The sequence below is a fragment of the Camelus dromedarius genome, chromosome 19 (assembly GCF_036321535.1).
Source record: "Camelus dromedarius isolate mCamDro1 chromosome 19, mCamDro1.pat, whole genome shotgun sequence".
Lineage (NCBI taxonomy): Eukaryota > Metazoa > Chordata > Mammalia > Artiodactyla > Camelidae > Camelus > Camelus dromedarius.
The window spans coordinates 765,491-782,797 of NC_087454.1; the positions used below are offsets into that span (position 1 = coordinate 765,491).

The following is a 17,307-nucleotide window of genomic DNA, read 5'->3' on the forward strand; positions in this document are numbered from 1 at the left end:
TAGAGGCAGGAAATGAATGGGCACCCGGGAAACTCACTGGGGGTACGGAGCAGATCAGAGCAGGGGGGAAAGCGTTACTTCGTCTTAGTGACATGCGTGGATGAGCGCTAACTTGGAACATAACGTGTATTTCTTGTACACGCGCCTCAGGGTCTGAAGGTGCCGCGCAGAGCAGGCCCCCCCACCCCGACCGCGTCCTGCAGCCTGGCCCCCCGGGAGCCCCCCAGGGCTGGGAGGGGCTGCTGCAAAACTCTTTAGGAGGCATTCAGTTGATCTCACCACGAAGGCTTCACCTAAGCAACCGCTCTGAGTGAAAAGCACAGGTCCCTGCAAGTCTGCCGTTTGCTGTTTGAAGGCGAAGAAGCCACAGCTGCGGCTAAACTGGTCTCCCCTCGGGGGACGCAGAGACACACGGTCCAGAACCCTGTAGGAGGAACTGCAGGCAGGGCCTGGGGCCCCCACGTAAAGTCTTGGTTCCGAAGTCCTATTTTAGGAGGAGAAAGTCCAAGGCTTGGAATTGGACGCTTGAACTCTCAGAGCAAGAAAGGCCTGGAAGTCAGTGACCAGCCCCCGTGAGCCCTCCGTGCGGGTCACTCCCAGCCACAGGGTCTCACCTCCTCTCAGAAAAGCTCGCTCCATTCTGAGCAGCTCTAACCGTTCCAGCGTTCTCGCTTCTATGCGGCACGAGACCCTCTCCTGTCCCTCTCGATGACTGATCTCAAAGCCAAAGGGAAAAGAATTCTGCCTCCCTTTCAAGTCCCTAAACTGACTAATTCTAAAACTGACTCAAAAGGTCCGACCGCCGAGTGGCTGTATGCCCCCCGCCCCGTCCCCGCTCGCACCCCTCGTGGGACTTGCTCGTAACGCACGTCCTCCTGAGGCCCACCCTGGTTCTGTCGTTGGGTTGATTTTATATGAAACAAAATGAGCAGAAAAGCCGAACTATTACATGAATTTAAGGAAACCAAGTGCCTTTAAGACGAACTTTCTCGACGATACCGACATCCAGCCTCAGGCTCCCTTAGGAGGAGAGAATGGAGCTTCTGTGAGCACAGGTGCCCCCCCAGGGAACACGGCCCCAGGTCGGGGGGGCCACAGGGCGATCCCAGAGCGGGCGCCCCGGCCCCGGGCTCCGGGCTGATTTCTGCGGCAGAAATGCCCTCTGGTCTCCAGCCAGCACGCCTCCCCACATCCACGGCAGCCTCACCACTCTCTTTCCTGGCTGCTCTGAGCACAGCTGACGTGCATGCAAATTTGCTGCAAGAAGTCCCCCCACACACACACAACCGTGTTGCTGGCACTGAGAGTCTCAGGGTCTCGGGACCCCAGCGCCCGTCTCGCCGACGTGGAAGCCGTCCACCTGGCCCCTGCTGGAATTCTAACTAAGGAAGGCACCTGCCTTTACAGCCTGGAAGATTCCATCTGGGCCCCAGAATTCCCCATCCCAGCCCTCCGCCCACTTCTCCCTCCTCACCAGCTGGGTTTACTCTCCAGCGTTCTGAGTCAGGCGGGACAAGGGTCTCACCACGCCGGTCACCCCAGACCCCAGGCTCCACACAGCTCTGTGGCCCAGCAACCCTGTGGGCCCACATCAGACCCCAGGAGAACGCAGAGGCTGCCTTCCCCAGGTGTAAAACGCCCCGCCTGGAGTTGCTACGCGAGCTCTGAGGGACCTCTTAGGCACTCCGCTGTGTTTCTAAGTAGAGGTGCATTTGTGAACACCCAGCACGATGCATAGCCACATCCATTCTTACTCAGAGGCCACCACCACGCCCTCAGCATCTCTCCACCCCACCCCACCAGCCTGAAGGTCGCCAGATCACCCGACTACTTATTCAGGGACTCAGTTTGGCCCCTGTGCCGGGTCTGGGCACCCCGACGGCACTGGACGTGTGAGTCTCGGACGGTCCAGACCAGCCGATTCACCACTGGACACCACCCAGGGACCTCCGCCAACTCCACACAGAACCCAAGACTTGCCTGGCTGAGCCCGGCCCGAACTCTTCGCCCACAGAATTGTGCACTATAAAAAACACAGCTGATAACGTTAAGTCACCAGGTTTTGGAGCAGCTGCAAGTAACCAGCAAGCTGCAGGACTGGCTTCGTCCTCGGCTGCGAGGCCTTCTGGAACAAAGCCCCCCAAGTACCGCCGGGCCCTTGGATGACAGACACTTCTTTCCCAGTCCTGAGGCCAGACGCTGGCAATCCAGGAGTCAGCAGGGCTGGTTCCTCCTGAGGGAGGTGCCGCCTTCCCCGTGTCCTCACGCCAGGTCCCGCTGTCCCTGCCTGTCCCTGCCTGTCCCTAATCCCCTCTTCTTATAAGGACCCCGGTCATTGTGGACAAGAACCCGCCTTACTGAATTCATTCAACCTGAATAACTCCTTATGGACCCCCAACTCCAAATGAGGTCACAGTCTGAGGCGCTGGGGGTTAGGACTTCAACACATGAATGGGGAGGGGGCGTGATTCCACCCACAGCGTCTCTGGAAGTGCTCCGGTCACCGATCCCACTGTGGGGTGGGGTTTCCCACACGACCAACGACTCTGACACCAGCCGGGTGTCCCACAGTTCGGCTCAGTTTTGACACCATCTGCACAGAGGAGGTCCAGGTCCTGCAGTGAAAGGTTCGCCCCACGAGACTGCCCACCCCCCTCCAGATGCCAGCTGCAAACCTGTTATCACCGTGTCTCCGACCAACTGGCTGTGAATCAGAGGTTCCAGTGACCCCCTCCCTGGACTTGATTACTTTACTAGTGTGGCTCACAGAGCTCAGGAAACCTGTTTGCTCACGGCATTACCAGTTTATTACAGAGGAATTGAAGGGGGTAAGAATCAACAGCCAGGGGAAGGGAGACCTGGAGCAAGGTGTGGGGGGCGGAGCTTCCGCGCCCTCGCCAGGTGCGGCTCTGGCCCAGTCTCCACGTGTTCAGCCTGGAAGCTCTCTGAACTCTTCCCCTTTTGGGTTTGTATGGAGACTTCATTACTTAGTCGTCACAGATTAAATTACGGCCAGTGGTGATTGATTGGATCTCCAGCCTTCCCTCCCTGGAGGCAGGGGGTGGGACTGAAGTTCGGACCTGCACTCACAGTTGGTTCCCAGGCAACCCCCACCCCATCCCACCCTTCTTCCCCCCAGGTGCTTCCAAAGTCACCACATTAACGAAAACCCAGTTGTGGGGGAAGGGCTTGCTAAGAATAACAAGACACCCATTTCACCTTTCTGGCTCTGAAGTGACGTCAGGAGCTGCGGACAAGAGAGTGAAAGTGATGACAAAGACGCCCCTTCCCTTATCACCCGGGAGACGCCGTGGCCCGGGGGGCCGTGAGCCCGGAACCGGAACCGCGGGTGAACCTACCGTGGACCCCAACAATGCCACAGCCTCCTTAAAAGACAGGGTGCCGAACGCCACCCACACCCTCCGCCCCTGGTTCTCACAACTGCTGTAACCAGAACCACTTCTCGGGGTTCCTGCCCGGGCCCCGCCGTGACAGCGTGTCCCAAACAGGCTGAAGTGATACTCATGGACAGGAATGAGGATCGGTCATGATCATGCAAGCTCCTTCTCGTGCACAAGGGGTCACCAGGCCCTGCCTCCCGATGTGCTCATGACACAAGTCCCGGGGGCCCAGAGAGCAGCGGGTCCAGGAGGCTGGAATCCTCGGCGGTGCTCGAGCTGTGTGACCCTGGCCACTCTGCGTGCTGGGCTTTGCTGGCACCGGCACCCAGGGCTCCGGGCTGAGCCAGGCCCGAGTGCCCCGCTGCAGACACGGATGCACAGGTCACCCCATTTCCTCCCCGCTGCCCTGCAAGCCCTGGGCCTTTGCCACGTGTGCGGAGCTGTGCGGAACCCAGCCCCCTGCCTCTCCAGGGCCTGGACGCCAGCCCGGCCCTCCCTCCACACGTGCCTGCACTCGGCACACAGAGCCTGCATCGGGTTTATGCAGAGTGGGGAAGCCGCCGGCAGGCAGCTCCTTCGGCTGGGGCTGCAGGACAGGGGCCGGGAGCAGGTGTCCGTGAGCCTCCTAGGAGCTGGGATACAGACCAGGCTTCCATCAACAGAACTGGACCCTCCCACCCCCAACTCGGCTCCCCGACAGGTCACCTCCAAGCGCCCACCCCAGCCACCCTCCCCAGCTACCGGGCTGTGTTCAGGAGCCCACCTTCCCCAGGGAAGAGAAGTGAGCTCGCTGGCTCTGCCCCCAGCTGTTTCCCCATCTGGCCTCAGGCCCTCCTGCCACAGAGTCCATCCCACCACAGGGCTTGGAGACTCACAGGGTGGCTGGGACCAGCCCGGGGCCACCTGGTTCCAGGTGGGCAAGATGCCATCTGCTGGTCTCTGCTCTCCCCAGGCCTGCGTCCCCACTGGGACTCTGCCACACTCTGGTGTGGCCAGGGAGTCTGGGTCCCAGTGTGGGCTTTAAGAGGCCTTGGCAAAGGGACTGGGGGTCTAACTCCCTTCAAAGCAACTTTATGTGATACAGGAGGGCCTTCTGCACCACAGGCTCGTCCTCGGACACAGGAAGCCCCCCATCAGCATGGACCACCCTGAGCAGGGGGCAGTCAGCATTGGGACCGGTGACACAATTGACTAGACGGTTCCCTGGGACCTGGCAGGACAGGCACTCTATTCATTTTACAGAGGTCAACTATTTGGCTCCTCCAAGGTCATTGAGCTGGGCGTCAGGTGGCCAGCAGACCCTCACAGCCCACCCCTGGCAGCCACGCCCCACTCTCCTTCTCCCCCCGCCCCCGTGCCGCAGCCTCACCAGAAAGCAGGGACATTGCCAGGGCCGGACATCAAGGCACCCGCAAACCCCCTGGGCCCCTTGTCCACTCATCCCCGGCTCCAAACTCAGCCTCCACGGGTCTCCTGTGAGCAGGGAGCTGGCCTAGTAAAGCCATTTCCTTCGCCAGCAGCACAGTGTCAGGCTCTGTCAGGAGAGGACTCCGGAGAGACATCCCAGACAGAAGGCCTCCCTCCTGGCCAGCCTCCCGCACCCTCGGAGCCCCTACAGCAGCAGGTGGAGGAGCCCCTCCGGCCCCGCAGCAGAGCAGCACTGGTGAGATGCCTCCGGGGGGCGGCTTCCTCCGGCTGCCAGAGGGCAGATACCCAGCAGGTTCTGTGTGTGGCTCTGCTGTCCAGGGAGCCACATCCACCACCTTCCCAACAAGACTGGCCTCAGGTCAGCGCCCAGGACCCCTTCTGGGCTCTGTGTCTCAGTCAGGAGTGGCCACTCCTTAGAGTTCACTTCTAACCAGCCGATCCTTCAAGATCCCATCCCCTGTTAGTTAATAAGTCTTTATGTGAAGCTCCCCCTGTTCAAATCAGGAAGTGCTTTCTGCCTCCTGATTGGATCCCGGGGCACGTTGCCCAAGTGGTTATCATTTTACCCTGAAAAACAGCATTGGGTTTCCAGACCCAGAGAAGGGACCATGCCATCTAAGGATGTGGAAATAGCGCCACATCAGAGACAGCTGTGTAGAATCAAGGGCAGAGAAGGACGTGTGCCAGAATGACCTGCTGCCTTCGGGTTCCTGATGTGCTGGCCGTGGAGATGGGCTTGGCCCTGCTGGGCTGGACTCCGAAGTTGGATGGAGAGACAAAAACAGGCAACAGCTGTGTCGGGGGGACAGGTTCCAACCCAACCTAAGAAGAACCTTCTAGACCTTCCAGCTGCTTGGACAGGACACGCTCTGCTTCCACTGGCCTGGGGCTGCCCAGCACCCGGGCTGAGTGAGGGCAGCCAGGCTGGACAGTCGCCCGGGGAGGAGTTGCAGAGGGCACTGGGGTACGATGGAGAGGATTTCCAAGAATTTCTAAGCGATCTGAAGAAACAGAATGGAGAGCGGAGTGTTGCAAAGACAAGACAGCCAGAGAAAGCTAAATCGTAACATTGGAGGTCTGACCTAAAACCTGGGTCTCCGTGTTATGCTAACATGGTTGTAACTAATAACGTCAGTGTAAAAACAAGTTTCTCACCAGTTTTTAATATTTGGCTCTGGTGTGTCTGCCTGGCTGAGAGCAGTGCATCAGCATAGTGCCAGAAACGCTGTTCTGCTGGGATTCCACCTACGTTTACTCGCATGAGCAAAACGCACTCTCCACCAAGGTAAAAACAGCGCTGCCAGCAAGTGGACGGTACAGTTCTATATTTAATTTTAATTTGATCATAAAATCTCATCTGCCATTTTTTAATCTTAGGAACCCCAGGGCTGTGTACCAGACATTTATGAAGCACTGAAGTGACTGTGAGGCTGTTGAAATAGTTAGCACTAAGTGCACGTGAATTTAGTTCCATAAATGTCCTCCTGGACTGCACCAGACAGAGGTCCCCTGGACACCGAGCGGAGAGGCTCGAGCCTTGGAGCATCTTTGTTTCCCAATCACGGGCAACGCGTTCGTCTTCACCAATTTAAGTCAACAAGCCTGAAAGTTACACAAAAAAAGTCCGACTAATCGATCTACTAATTTGAGCATTTATGACCCGTCTTCTGCCAGGCACTCTGCATACGGCAGCGAGGGGACACGTGGCCCTGCCCTCACAGGGTGAAGAGATCGTGTCTCCCTACACACATGGTGCAGACTCCGGGCGTGTGTCAAGCAAGGCGCCCAGGAAGCAGAGTCAGAGGGTGAGTCCACGAGGTTGGGGCAGAGGGGAGGGGCAGGTGGAGGGAATTCGTGTACTTGTCACACAAGAACACCGCAGGTTCCCGGATCTGAAACCACACTCGTGTGCGGTGGCAGGAGGCCAGGGTGGGCAAGGGCCCCAGAGCTGAGCAGAAAGGCATGCAGGGGCGGGGGGACCACATCCAGGGCCCTCAGGAGCCACGCAGACCTGGAGCTTCATTCTCCGTCTTATTTAACTTCAGCCTCTTCATCCTCACTCTCCAGCTCAGCACCATAATCCATGAAAGTGCGTGCGTGCGTGCGTGCCACACCTGCACACAGCGCACGAGTCTGTGTGTTCACTGGGTCTGGATGTTCATCCGAATCAAAAAATGTGGGAAAAGTGTTCATCGTCTGTACGCTAGGAAACCACAGAAGGCTTCAGTCCAACGATACGGCCAGATTCCATTTCAAAGTTCCACCCCTACTGCAGAGAAGAAAGTGGGCCAGGGAGGAGGGAGCCTGGGGTGGGGGCGCCTGCATGCCTGGGGGGAGGCCTGGGCAGAGCCAGACGGAGACGTGGACAAACCCAGGAAATACTCAGGGAAAGAAACACTGTGACCAGGTGACACCGAATGTGCCACGTGAGGTCTCAGCAGGAGTCCCGCCTGCCTCCCAGGACTCTGGCCTGAAGGCTGCTTGCACGTGGGACCGTCTTCCACAAAGGGAGTCACGTGGGGGAAGCACGCTGGCTGGGGAGGAGAGACTCCCTTTGGGGGACATCGAGGTAGAGTTTCCGCGGGACAGCAGCCTGGGGATGCTGAGCCAGCACAGGGGACGCGGGCTGGGGGCTGGGGAGAGAGAGATGAGGACTGGAGAGTGTCTGCTCAGGACAGCGTCCTGAGCTTCTGCGCAAACCCGGCGGCACGTTGCTGTTTGGTAACAGATGTGACCACTGCCCCTCGGGACTTGCAGAAACTGACATTTGAATAAAAGTGTAATCCCAGGAGTGGGGTCAGTTTTAGATCAGAGAGCATGGGCTGAAAACGGCAACATCGAAGACTGAAACAGAGGAAGAGGAGTCGGCAGACAGACCAAGACGGAGAGAAACTCCACTTGCCCTCAAGAGCCACGGGGAGGAGGGTGCAGGCTCAGGGCGGACGCAAATCTGACTGCAACGCCACGGGACGCCACCTGCCGGACAGACCCTCTTCCTCCCTCGGGGCTGCCCTTGGGTCGAACCTGGGGGGCAGGGGAGCCCTCTGAGCCCCAGGATACGAAGTACCAGCAGTCACCATCGCCATCATGAGAGCCAAGGGCCAGCACCAGAAACCACAGTGGCAGAAAGCGACAAGTCACCATCCAGAACCACCCTTGTTTCAGAGGTCAGAAACTGGACAAGGGCTATCCCAAAAGACAAAACAGAAAAGACAGTAAACTTGAGAGTAAACTAAAAAACAAAGCGGACGCGAGTTTCCTGCCGCTCCTAGTTAATGCAGACGCTGTTGCTGTTTGTTCATTCTCTGCTCTCCGTGCGGTGACGTAAAGATGATGCATTTAGTGCTTTTCTGATATTTAAGAGCTTCACAACTTGGGGAACCCCACTACCTCCAGGTGGTTGGCAAGTGTCCCCACACAGGGGGGTTAGCAGAGAGCTTCGCGCGTGAGACATTACCTCCAGAGCACCGGCTTCTAGGTGATGGAGGCCCACCTCCCGGGGCTGAAGCATCGTGGGGCTCCCTGAAGAGGCCAAGTCACCACTGCCGTTGTTCGTAGAGTTTGCTGTGGTCACTGACTTAGGGGACAAGAAAACAGCAACGAGGGATCCTGCGTCGCACACTGGAACAAAAAAGGAAAAATGATGTTAATAGAAAAATAACCCCTTATATGTGGAATCTAAAAAAATGATACAAATGAAGTTATCCACCAACCAGAATAGACTCACAGACACAGAAAACAAACTGGTTACCAGGGGGAGAGGGGTTGGGGAGGATAAATCTGGACTCTGGGATTAGTATGTTGCAGGAAAAATGTGTTACAGCTCAGTTGTGACAGCAACCTGGATCCAGGCGAGAGACCGAGCAGCACTCAGCTGGAGAACTCAGGTTTATTACACCAGCGGGCCCAGAGGAGTTAACACTGCAAGCTCTGGACCCCGGCTGTAGGTTTACACAGGCTTTTATAGGCTGCCAGTTTACACTTTGCAACATCCTATGCAAATGAGGTATAACAGAAGTTGACTAATTAGGAACAAGCTTTGTAGAAATGGACCAATCAGGAGTGAGAGAAATAACCAATCAGGAGTGAAGGAAATAACCAATCAGAAGTGAGCTCTGGGAACCAACAGAATTTTAGGGGCAAGTAAGACGTTTCAGAGGCAAAAAGTGAGATAGAGCCTCTGGGCCAGGGAACCGGATGGTGCTGGCAGGAGAGTAGTGGCCCTGCCTGAGGGCCCTGCCTGTCCTTTTATGGGGCTTCCCACCTCAAACAGACACACACGACTGTATGTGAAATCAATGAACAATAGGGGCCTCCTGTGCAGCACAGGGAACCGGCACCCTGCAGTAACCTATGATGGAAAAGAATCTGAAAAAGAATGTATGCGTATAACTGAATCACTGTGCTGTACACCAGAGACCAACACGACACTGTACATCAAATGTACTTCAATAAAAATAAGTTTAAAAAAATAGAGAAACAAATAAGGTCTGTATTTTAGTTAACAGTATTGGACTGACCTTCAGTCCCTGCCTTTGAATTAAACCCCAGGTGTGCCCTGTGTGGTCACCGGGGAGACGGGGTGAAGGTCACACAGGCGTTCTCGCCACCACCTTTCCAGCACCTCTTCCCTAAGTCTAAAGTTATCTCAAAATGAGCAGTTTCTGCTCAAGTTCCAAGAAATGTTTAAAACCACCAAATAAAACTAATTAATTGAGACTCTGAACCCTCAACGCAGGTTTCAGAGTCTGAATCGCTCGTAACTGTTTTCTAATGGATCTTCTTTGCTTTGATCCTTGTGACGAGCTTGGGGGAGGTAACACACATCTACGTCAGCGTGAGTCTTCGAGATACTCTGACGCTTCATTCTTCCAGGTTTTTCTGCGCTGAAACATGACAAGCCACCTTGTTTGGACCTGTCGCTCCAGGAGAAGCCTGGACTCCACGCCTAAGCATAAAACAACATGCAAAATAGCTCTGCTGGCTCCTAAAAACACGGGTCTGTATTTTATTTTATTGTTTTAAATTTACGGCCTATTATTCCAACAGAATATTTTTGTACACTTGATTTTTAATATCTGTATCAAACTATTCTCTGCCCTTAGCCATCTTCTTTCTATCCATTTTCAAACGGTCCAGTTTAGGCTACAAACCCTCTAGATTCATGACACATTTATATAAAATGCACAGCCCCACACCCGTGCACCACCCGCCCCTCCTGCGTGGCCAGTTCACACGGCCAAAACATGCTGCTGAAACAAAGCACGGTGTGCAAAACACTGGACTGTCTCCTGTCGTGGCGATATCCGCACAATGAAGTCCGGCTGTATCACCAGGAAACACTTGCCTGCCTGTTCCATGTCGCCCTGTTATTTGTAAGTGCACCAAGTGTTTGCCAAAATCAGCAAAGTCAGCTTTAAAAACAGCCTGGATATTTGGCTCTGAAAGTCTCTTCTGGCTGCATTCTCACGTCCCTTTCCCAACTCTGGACTCGAATGGCGACCCCAGAGGCTCTGTGTCTGGGGACCTGCAGCTGGAAAGCCCTTTCATCTCGGCCCTCTTCATGGAAATGTGGGTCGCAGATGCATAATGCGCTCGGGCATCTCGCTGAGACACGGGGAGAGGGGCTCGGCAGGAACGGCGTTATGCAAAGTGGCCCTGACTTAACGAGAACGGTCACACTGAGCGCACGTTGACCCGTCCGCTAAAGGACAGTCTGCTCCAAGTACCCACCATGGAGAGCCGCTCCAGTCACAGCACAAGGAGGCAAGAGAGGAGGCTCCTTCTGGACCACGGGTGCGCGGAGGCGGAGTGATGCTGGGAGCCCATGCTGTCCCCCTCCACCCACTGTGCTGTGACAGACGTGGTGTTGACATGGCAACACGGCCATGCCAGACACAAAGGCGCCTCCGAGGAGGAGCTCACCTGGCCTGTGGTCTCCCTTACCCGGCTGCCTGCGGCTGATTCTCAGCGTTCCCGGCAGAAAGTGGCTGTGCTGGGGATTCCACGGGGCACGCAGGGCAGGATAATCCTGGCCACTCACCAAAAACACATCCTTTCTTTTCCACTGGGACTTAGAGGAGAGGGTCCATCTCAGCCGGACCACCTTTAATACAATGCACCCCTCCAAGGACAAAGCATTCAGGACCCTGGGGAAAAGCACCCATGATGAGTGTCACAAAGTGAAAGACAGAAGTGTGCTGAGGCCTCTTACGGGGACGATGTTAAAGCCAGTCACTAGTAACTGCATCCCTGAAAAGGGCCCCTCATTCTGCGAGCCCCAGAAAGACAGTCCCTTCCGAGAACAAGCACGTGGCACTGGTCAGAGAGACAGCAACTGACAGGACAGTCAGACACGGGAAACGAGGCCGCTGACCTCGTCACAGACCCCGACGTCCCGCCGTGCTGAGCAGGAAGGAGGGACATTCCGCCCATGGATCAGATGTGGGGGGCACAGAGACAAGGAGGCCCTGGCAGCGCTGGACAGCAGGGGGCGACGTTGGCACATGCTGGTGGACAGCGCCCAGGCACACGCTGGTGGACGGCGCCCAGCCACTGCTGAGGAAGCCACGGACACACCAGCCACAAGAGTGGGCACTGTGTCCTGAGAGGGCAGGGGAGGCAGGGACAGAGGGGACATACCCAGCGTCCCTGGTCAGTTTGCTTTTGCTCAAACGGAACAAGGAATAAAGATGGAGATCGTGGTCACCCTGGACACAGGCAGGTGGCGCCACCATCCAGGATCACAGACAGACAGCATCGGCGGTCAGTTGAGCAGGATTTAGGGACAGAGAAGGACAACGGGACGGGGACTCCCCCACCCATGCATCTGCTCCAGCCCCCCACCTGCCAGAATCACAGCATCTCTTTTTTGTCTCTCTGAATAAATCTGGGCTCCTGGTCTTCAGATGCTGTCCATCTGAAAGCCAGTGTCCCTCAGCCCACACCAGTGAGATCTGGTGGCCAGGACAGAGGCTGAGTGCCCGAGTGTGCCGGAAGGGCCCGCCTCCTGTTTCCTGCACCGGACACCCAGTCCAGCGGGAGTCCTGCCAGACCTGCGTCAAAATGGACCCCCCCGGCCGCGCCCCGAGCTCTCCCACCACCCCTGGTCTGGCCACCACCACCTCTCACCTGAGCCACCACCAGAGCTCCCAGGTGGTCCCCTCTGGCGGCTTCTCCTCTCACTCCCAGGCCCCCGTGATCTGACCTGCTACCCCTGACCTCCTCTCTGATTACTGCCCCTCTCGCTCAGCCCGGCCGAGCCACTCTGTCCCTCTGACCTCCCAGGCACCGTCGCACCACAGGGCCTTTGCACAGGCTCCCCTCTGCCTCCTGGGCTCTTCTCCAGCATGTTTCCGTGGCCCGTCCCTCCGTTTCCTGCCTCTGTTCTACTGCACAGCACTGATCACCGCCCAGCCGGCTGCTCGTCTGCCTCGTTTAGTGCCTGTTTCCCAGAACTCGAGGACCAGGTGGGCGGAGGCTCGCTGATTTCAGCTGGTGCTGTGTCCCAGGGCCTAGACCAGGTCTGGTCCACAGCGGGGCCGCACGAATCACTGGCCGTTCACTCGCTGGTGAGATGGGTGAGCACCGCAGGGACCCTGCAGCTCAGGCAGGACAGGAGAGGGCCGGGGGTGCTGAGGGCCCTCTGGTGCCCGGGGCGCAGTGCCTCACCTCAGGGGCGAGGGTGGGCGGGGTGGCTTCTTGCACAGACTCCCCGTGTGCCTTCCGTGTCCTTATGGAGTTATGTGTCCGTTCCACGCGCAGAATAACTGCCCCTTTCGGGGTCTAGACTAGCCTGCTTCCCACGCTTGCGAGGGTCACAGGCCACCCACCTGGTGGCCTGACTGATCTGACTTCACCTTTAACCCAGCGCTGAAAAGGGACTAACGCTGTAACTGCTCACGTGCCGAGAGGCGAAGAACTCAGGTTTAGTAACTCTGCGGTGATTCAGAAAAGGAATTTGTGGGTTGCAGGGTTTTTGTAAATAAAGATGTTTTAACGGAACTATTACAGGAGGAGGGTGGGAGGAGCCCCAGGGCAGCGGCGGATCGGGCAAGCCCACAGTCCTCCCGGACCCGCCCCAGCTGCAGCTCCTGGTGCGTCACGTCACTTCCCACCAGCAGGTGGGGTTTTGTTTATTTAACCCGACGCTGCCTCCCCAGAGCCTAGATCGGGGTCCCACCTCCTGGGTGCAGTCTCGCCACCCCCTCCAGCTGTGCTGGGGACAGGAGGGGGTAAGGCCAGGGTCCTCGCAGGCCAGACCTTCCCGAGGCAGCTCCTGAGCCCCACTCCTGACCCCACGCCCATGCCTGTCCTGCTCCGGCCCAGGACGGCTCCCCCCCCAGCCCCCCGGCAAGGCGGACAGAGCACCGGAGCTGCGGCCACGTGTCCCACCGGCGCTGACAAGGACGCCTCCTTGCCCTCTGTCTCCTTCGCCTGGGCACCCCCGTCAGACGTGGGGCGGGTGAGGGCTGCTCTCCCCCGCCCCGGAGACGGGGACATGAACACACCCGTCCTACCTAAAAAAATAATCGCTGGGAAGCAGCTTGTGTCACACGCACTGGGTGAACTGAGGGAAGGTTCTCTGTGTTAGTTCCCGAAGGCCTGCCGCCGCCCTGGGGTGAGGACATCACCCCGGCTCCGAGGTGCCGAAGAGGGGCTTGGAGGAGAAGTCATTTTAGCGTCACATGACCGGCGAGTGGCACCCCAGACTCGGAATCGGGGTACACGCGCCGGCAAAGCTCACATTCTTCCTACCGTGTGTGCCGCAGCTTCCAGCAGGAAGACGGCCACTTCCAGCGTCCTGGAGGTCCGCACTGCGGGAGGGCCCCGGCGGGTAATCCAGGAGGAACCTCCATCTTTGTGCATCAGACTACACGCACCCTTACGTTAAACTGGACGAAGGCTTTATTGTGTTGACTGGAAACACGGCCCCTCGTGTGACCCAAGGTGGTCACAGTGACCCCTGTCACGGACTCGGCAGCAGCGTGGCCACTGTTTCCAGCCCCAACCCCACCTCCGAGCAGCACATGGGCCGGGCGTCTCTCAGACCCCCTTCTTCACCAGCTTTCATCACACGTGTCTCCTGTGATGAAAGGAGACATCCTTCTCCGCTGGCCGTCGCCATCCCTGTTCCATGCCCACTAGTGACGCTCACGCTGGTTAAACGGCCACTAGTTAAGCCACCCCTAGGAAAGTCGGAAGCTGTTCTCTCGCACGTAGATGATTAGGTTCTGAACGTCAGACTCCCCTCCGCTCAGAGCTCCACTGGGGCCGAGGGCGCGTCACACAGTGTTTCGGAACGACCGCTGCCCTGGCCGCTCCCCGTCAAAGACGGGTTTGTTGTTCTCTATTTTTGAATTTTTCAACATCCATGAAACACAATTTACCAGAATGAAGCCCCTCGAAGGCCTCTGGCGCTGAGGTCTGGCTGAGCAGGGGCGACCCTGACAACCGGGCGTGTCTTTTCTGCTGGTGTTTTGTCTGATGGCATGAACTTCCGTCAATCCCTCTGCGTCTGGCCTGCCTCTGGAAAGCTGGTTCGGGCTGTTTTCCCCTAGACACCTGTGCCCTCGCCCCGCTGGGGGCGTCGCTCGGGGGTTCACACACACGTACTCTCAGTCTGACGCCATCTCTGATACGACTCAGTTCCTAAAGACTGAGTATTTTCCAATTTCCTGTGTCTGTGTCATTATTTCTTGGGGGTTGTAAGATCAAGAGCATAAATTCTTCCGCCAGAGAGACATTCTAGGACCGTCTCTGCTGCTTCCTAAGGTCCCCGAGAGAGTGACAATCTCCCCACGTGCCAGCTTTCTTCTCTACAAAACAAAGACAGCGATGACATGTCCCCCACAGCCCCGCCGCGTGAACCCGGTGAGACGGCACAGTGGGGAGTCCACACGGGCACCAGGCGCTAATATTAGCTACTATTCGAACCAGGAAATTCTGACTTTCCTACCACAGATCAAACAAGAATCAAGACCAGAAAATGACAGCGAGGCTACGGGGTCAAAATCAGAAGAGGCACTTGGTACTGCGTGGGGAGCCCCGCGGCTCCGGGAGCACAGACCAAGGAGAGGTCCCGACCGGGCCTGGCCGTGGGGACGGCCCTGCAGCACGGAGAAGGGAGCCGCTCCCTCCGCGGCCCTGCGAGGGGCCCCCGCTCCCGCCCGGGCGCGCGGGACCACGTTCGTGTGCTCAGGTCTGCAGCTCTGGCCAGAAGCAGGGGCTCCCACTTGTACTTAATTAAGTAGGAGTTTTATGAGGTGGACGGCAGTGCCCCAAGGGCCAGCTCAAGGCCCAGGATTTATGGAGTTCCAACTGCAAGCTGACAGCACACACAGCACGGAGCCACCTGACAAGGGAGTCAGAGTTGCAGGATTCTTTCCAGGCAAAGCGAGGTTCCCAGCCTCTGGTCAGGGTCACTGCTCACGATACCAGTGCGTCCAACAAGGAGGCATGTGGAAGGGAAGATGGGGGGCAGTGACCCCAGAGCACCCTGGGGGCCAGCTCAGCGGTCGAAGGCAGCAGACAACAGAGTTCTCACGGCTGGAGGCACCTGAATCAAGAAAACCAAGGACAGTGGGTCTTTGCTTCCTCCGTCTTCTCGGGACCAGATGGCCAGACAGGGCGCGACTGCTAAGTCTGGTGCAGGGGCAGGAGGCCCGGAGTCAGGCAGCCGGCTCCCAGCATCGCACAACCCCAGCCTCCGTCAGCCGGATAAACGGAGGCCTCAGGAATCAGAGACGCAGCCCGCGGGGGCGGCTCAGCCCAGTCACCACATCTGGCTTTGGGGAACATTTCTGAACGGAGATTTTAAGACGCACAGAACACCCTGATGAAGACGTAAAGAAATGCACCTGTAGACTTAACAAGCCTCCAAGCCCTAGCCCTAAACGTGTCAAAGGTCACTAGGATTTGGAAGCATCTGCCTTCTGAGACTTCACACCTCATCTCTCTGGGGAGCTCCCCCGGCAAGACCAGGAAGAAAGGCGAGACCTGAAACGAGCCTTTGTTCCCTAGGAACATCGTTATGATAAGACCGTGTGCTTCCCTTGCACTAATCCGTAACCCTCCAGCCTGATTCTAAGCCAACACGTGAACACACAGAACGGGGGCGTGGGAAAGGCCGTCTCCGGGGGTCCTTGGAGACGCTCGCGTGTTTAAGCCAGCGTGGCAGGGCCAGGGCTCCCGAGACCCTGCAGGGGCTGGTTGGTGCCGAGCAGGTGGCCCCCGTCCTCGCCTTCCCGTCTCTCATTTGTTGTCCCCAGGGAATCACCATTATCGCCCCTTTCATTCTGAAAGGCATCTCGGTTTGGATGACAAAGTATGTCCTGACCTAGAGCTGGTCACTGACTGTGGAGATCTGACAGCTTCCAGGCCTTCAGGCCAGGGTTCCAGCAGCCACCACGGCCCTGGCTAAGAGGCGGCAGTGGGTGACCGGCAGCCCAGGCCCACCTGAGCCTGACATCATGTCAGCCCCGTGCGCGCCCCCTGGAGGGGCTGGTCTGCCGGCACGGGTGGCCACGCATCTTGTCCAGCGCCAGCCTCGTGGCCTCTCGGGCCACCGTGCTGACAGCGGGAAGCACTTCCCCAGCTTTGTGGTGCAAAGGTCAGGACTTCGCTCCGCCCCAGCCCAGCCAAGGGGCCTCCCTAAATCTGGGACAGCTCTTAGCTGCTCCATTTGGCTGTCACGGAAACCAGAACCAAAGGTCCCGTTCTCGTTAGGGTTCTGTAACCTTCACACATCCTGCTGAGAGATTTGGGGGATCCAGTTGCCTAGAAGTTCTGCAGAGCGGAGCATGGCTGGTGGGAGAGGAATGCGCGGCGTCCATGGCCCCACAGGGCCCCGTCCCTGTGTCCTGTGCGCGTGGAGAACACCTTGCCTCCCACCTTTCTGCAGTTTCCTGGGACATGCTGCACAAACACTCTTCAATTACCTCTAAGAAATGGCAGGATTTTCTGGTTACTGTGCTCAGGGGCCACCAGGCTGGCTCTGAACTGGGAACCGTGTTTCCCAAGCTGGAGTCTCTTTCTCAGTCTTTACTGGTCTGAGGCAATGAATGAGTCACGATATTGGAATCAGAGGAGCAGCATTTAGATCCTGGCCCTGTGACCGTGAGCATCTTAACTTCCCTAAACGTTCAAAAAAAAGGGTAATACTGGAGAAGCAGAATAAACTGCTGTCACGGAGGGAGGGGCAGAGCTCAGGAGCTCAGGGAACAGAGGGGCGTGTTGCTGCCTTACGTAAAGGGTCAAAGCGTGTGTTCCGGTTTGCAGTGTCCTGTCCCCACCCCGGCCAGCCGACCCGGCAAGAGCCCGCCACCCCCTCTAGCCCACGGTTCAAGTACCACGCGGGCGGGTACTTTATATTCATGAATATGCCCAAAGGTCTAAGACGGAGGTATCAGTGTGCCCATTCTGTAGATGAGAAGACCGTGTCCCGCGGTAGTGAGAAATGTCCCAAGGTCGCACAGTA

At 57.4% G+C, this 17,307-nt stretch overlaps 1 long non-coding RNA gene across 1 annotated transcript in view; it reads right to left on the reverse strand.

The window, feature by feature from the left end:
- Positions 1-17,307, reverse strand: part of LOC135318571 (uncharacterized) — a 115,071-nt gene that overhangs the window by 43,068 nt on the left and 54,696 nt on the right. Inside the window, exon 3 of the long non-coding RNA XR_010376733.1 lies at positions 8,287-8,450. This is a non-coding gene — a long non-coding RNA (uncharacterized LOC135318571). The remainder of the gene's footprint in view (positions 1-8,286; positions 8,451-17,307) is intronic.